This window comes from Loxodonta africana, chromosome 1, assembly GCF_030014295.1.
Source record: "Loxodonta africana isolate mLoxAfr1 chromosome 1, mLoxAfr1.hap2, whole genome shotgun sequence".
Classification (NCBI taxonomy): domain Eukaryota; kingdom Metazoa; phylum Chordata; class Mammalia; order Proboscidea; family Elephantidae; genus Loxodonta; species Loxodonta africana.
In genome coordinates, this window is record NC_087342.1 from 116,362,461 (window position 1) to 116,367,554 (window position 5,094).

Below are 5,094 nucleotides of genomic sequence, written 5' to 3' on the forward strand. Positions count from 1 at the left end.
TCTTCTTGATTTCTGTGAGGATTTTAATGAAACCGCCAAAATCATAAAACAAAAGATCGCTGACATTTTGTCCAAATACAAACCAGACTTAGCTCTTCTATCTACAAATTTGGCAGAGAGCGCAGAGGTAAATTTTGGGAAATTCCATTCAGTCTATAAACTTCTTACCAAAGAAAATGAAAAGATCTTACCTGTTTAGTGTCCTGCATACCTTGGAGACAACATGCTAAAAGGGGGTGTGACTTGCTCAAATATGATATTGAAACTTTCATAGTGAAAGTTTTTGGTCACTTTTCAGTGTCTTCAAAATGTGCAGAACCATCTGATGAGATTTTTGACTCATTAAAGAAATGGAAGGAGGTAAGCTCTTTAGACATGTGCTTATAAGAGGCCTATCATTGCTGCCAGCCATAGAAAAGATGCTAAAATGTTGGCCTGCCATAAATCATATATTCAAAGTGTGGGACAAGAAGAATGTCCTTCTTTGGTCTGGAAATGTATTGAGGATGAGAATGGAAAAACAGATTACAGTAAAATAGAAATTTATATGCTATTTCTCCAGAACTGTTTGATGATCCGTGAAGAGGCCACGAAGAGCGTAGAGAAGGATGAACTGACTGCCCCCGAGTCGTCTGATGTTATGAATAGGTTGCAACAGAAACTCATACAGAGAAAAATGGACTCATTCTTTGGTAATAAGACTTCTTAAGAGCTACAAAAAAAAAAAAAAAAAGTCACCAGAAAGGGCAGTAAGTTAAAGAGGACTTTCCCAATTTCTTTACTAAAACTGTAACTTATTTAGAATCTAACTTTGATTTCACCCGTTCAAATTACCTCTGTGCTTTAAACCATTTTCCTGCAGAAGGAGATGTTTAACTTATGAGGACATCCAGCGTGCTTCAGAGTGTTTAAAAATAATGGACATTTTAGACATGGACAGCCTATATGATGGATTTATGAATGCAAAGGACCTGATTGACAAACAGCTGTTCTCTCAAAACAAGCCTGTAAATACAAAGTGGGCGGACATATTTGAGAAATGGAAACTAATTCCCAGAAGTCTAAAAACCTGCTGTTGTTAGTAAGTAAAATCCTAAGTATTCCCTGCTCAGACACCTTTGTTGAGAGGATATTTAGCTTGATGTCATCCCACTGAACTGACAGTAGGAATCAGTGTCAGGTGGGCTTGAGGAGAGCAGGGCTGCAATCAAAATGAATTTTACCTTTGACTGTCTTCAGTTTTACCACTACATGAAAGAAAAGAAGGATCTCCTAAAGGCTGTAGGCAGTTCAGAGAAGTATTCTTGGAAAAGGAAACAGTAAAAATATTCCGTGTCACAGGATAGGAAGGAACATGTCGTTATTGTTTTTATTAAACATAGGAAATATCTGTTCAATTAACTTTATTGTGTTCTCCTTTTAAAGTCTAACATGTATCCTATCTTGGTTTATATATTTGTATTCATAATATCCATTGAGTATTAGTACAACAATATATTGTACTATATACATATATGGCTTGTATTGGCTTGTATCACAAACTGGATGCCTGAAAACAAAAGTTTATTCTTTCACAGCTCTGGAAGCTTTGTTGTTAGTTGTTTGTTGCTGTTGAGTCGATTCCGACTCATGGTGACCCAATGTGTGTTAAGAGTACAACTGCCCTGTCGGTTTTCAAGCCTGTGTCCTTTTGGGAAGCAGATCACTACAGCTGTCTTCCAAGCTGCCTCTGGGTGGATTCGAACTGCCAATCTTTTGGCAAGCGGAAGGCTGAAATCAAGATGTTGGCAGGGTTGTGCCTTCTCTGAAGGCTCTAGGGGTGAATATGTTCCATGCCTTTCTTTTAGCTTTTGGTGTTACCTCTAATCCTTGATGTCCCTTGGTTTGTGGACCTATTGCGCCAGTCTCTGCCTCCATCGTCACATGACGTTCTCCATGTGTGTCTCTTCTCTTGTAATACCAGTTGTATTGGATTAGGACCCACCCTAAGGACCTCATCTCAATTATATCTGCAAAGACCCTATTTCTAATTAAGGTAACATTCACAGGTGCTGGGGGTTGACTTTAGCACACCTTTTTGGAGGACACAATTCAGCCTGTAATTCAGCCTTGCTCAAAAGCTTTTTACTGAAAGCAGAAGCCTAAATGAAAAGTAGCCATGTGAGATGTAGAAGAGAGGTGTCAAGGGCCTGAAGTGGGCTTTTTTTTTTTCCCCCCTCCACTAAGTCCTTTGTGATTTTGGCTTTTATGACTTGAGCTCCCAAAGCCAGTTTGCCCCTAGAAGAACCGATACGCACTGGGTTTCTGAGCATTTGAAGAGGAGAAAGGGGCGCAGGATCCACAAAGCACTCACCAATATATTAACATTCCGCAAGTCCCTGCCTGAACAGCCAATCTGTTCGTCAGGTGGGCTTTCAACTTCTCTCTCCCGTCCTCTAATTCCGTCTATATACAACTTATGAAAACTTGCATTACAATAGGTTGGGGGTTCTCAAAGAGGTCTGAGGATAGAATTTATGGGAGTGTGAGAATTTGGACGGGAAGAGAAATTTCTATTTTCACTAGCCTCTAACTAAAATTTCCCTTAGAAATGTGGGCAACGAAAAGGAAGTATTAATAATATGTCTGACTGCCATCACTAGGAATCACAGATATTCACATTTTACAATTACCTCAAAGTATCATTTATTTCCATTACTGTTTTGAAATTATGGTAGTTATTGGACCCATTCCTAAATCTTGTAATTTAATGTGTTAATGAGAAACAATCTGCTACATCATAGATTTGAATGTTTAATAATTTGATAACTATTTCAATAACATTGTCTTCCTTCCAATCCTACGTATTTTTTTTTTGCATTTTTTCAGACTGCCAAAGGGGTCGCTGGCACACTGGAGGTTAAGAACCTCTGCTGAGCTTGATGAATAGCAAGCTTTACAAACAGATAGAGGTGACTAGGCATCGCGGCAGCTGGTGGCATATGAGTTAAGTGGAGAATGGCCCTTCTGCCTAAAACCTCTTCATTCCCACATGTCTAAAAATATGGAATTCCCATGGTCTACAAAGAGTTGTTCTTTAGGTTAAGGAGAAACTGTCCTGCATAGGAATAATATGAGGCTGTTTTTAGCTTCTGATATTTCAGTAGCAGGGGTGGGAGGAGTCTCAGAGAGCATTTAGTGTAAGCTGCGTTTTTTAAATCCAGGCACTGAGGTCTAGGGGGACGTTTTTTACCCCAGTCATATCAGTTGAAGATAATGCATTCTGAGAAGGTTTGGGTTTTATTCTGAATAGGGAGAGTGTCCTAGGTGTCTGAGGAGAGAGAGGAGGTGGCTGGGGTAAGGATGACTATAGAAGGGAATGGGTGGAAAGGAGAACTCAGAGCCAAACTTCTGGACACCACTTCCTCCACTCCACATTCCAGTGCCTTAGCCATCAACTCTCCTGTGAACCTTCCTTGGGAATTTTATTAACTCTCTAGGACCAACTTGGAATTCTGATAAGTTAGATACAATCATATTACTTCCCTAAAGCACTTTCTTTTTTCCTGAAGCACTTTTAGGCACAAGGAATAGATTCTGTGAACAAAAAATTCACAAGATTCAAAATATATTCTTAGTTTTTTTTTTTAATTCAAAATTATTTTTTTGAGTTCACAAATCAATTGGTGGCTAGGTTCTAGGCTAGCATGCATTGGGAATGACTCTGCTTCAACTGTATTTCTCTACCTCCTGGGGCAGACAGGCTAGCCTGGGCATGTTCTTCTCACAGCAATGTCAGAGGTCCAAGAGAAGAAGAATAAATATATTAGTATGTTTTAAATTTCTGATCACATCACTTCAGCTGACATTCCATTAGCCAAAGCAAGTCATATGGCAAAAGCCATGGACACTAGAAGAAATAAAGAATTGGAGCCATTAATGCAATCTTCCACAACATTCATGAACTCTTACCAGTCTTTTCAAGGGCATCTTGAATGCATTCTTATTTTCCATCTACATTTACACTGCCTAAATTTGAACATCATCATATTTTGTCTCAAATATTGGGATAGTTTTAAAATGGTTTCTCTGCCTTCAATGTTGCCTAACTTCATCCTTCATACTCGTAACTACATTTTTTTTTTCTAAAAAAATTTTTTTGTTTTGTCTTGTTTAAAATTCCTATTGACTAACTTTCAGGATGGCTCACACACACTCCTAAACTAGAACAACCTAACCCTATAGTCTCCTTTTTTACTATTGTTTCTATTGCAGCTGGTACTCCAGCTAACCCGTCTTTTTTCATTTTAAGGAATTTTGTTATCATTCCCAGCCCCACAGCACTTAGAGCTGCCTGATGAATCCTAGGCGGCAGCCTTCTTCAAATCTCTGAAGGTCTGTTTTGAGGAAGGGGATTGGAGTTCTGCATACAGCCTAGAAGACAAAATGAATGAGATGAGTAGATGTTACCCCAAGACATAATTCCAGGTCAACCTAAGGTCCATCTTTGAGGATGGGTTACACTGGGACTAGACAAGATTTAGTGTGCCTTCCAACTCTGAGATTTTGTACCTTTCTCCTCAGACATCTAAACCCAGCAAATCCTGGGTGTGGGGTATAAGGCCAGGATGCTGATCTCTCAGTCACATACAGATTATCCTGCAGACGATGCGGTGTACTGAAGGGTGCTTTGGTTATGTAGCTCTTGCGACATTCAGGTTCTAACCTCTGCAGGCCACTTAGCTAAGACTTTGAGCAACTAAATCACTTCACCTTTCTGAACCTTAGCTCCCTCCACTGAAAACGGGGACAATCTGCTGGAGCGTATGTAAAAGGTATGGGTTGCTGTAGAGGTCCCACAAACGGCCCTTGAATGATGAACGGATTTGACTGTCAAAAACCTTTCCCTCCCGGGATCCCTGTTACACCCAGCCCCGCCCCCTGCAAGTGCCTCTTCGTCCAGCAGGAGGCAGCAGACCCTGACACCTTCCTCGGCTCAGGGCCAGGGCCGAAAGGTAGGCAGACGGAAGAAGTGGGCAGGTCCGGCCGCCACCCGGGATGCTGCCCCACCCGCGCTCTGCGTCGGGCCGTCCGGGCTCCGCCCCTCGGCCCGCT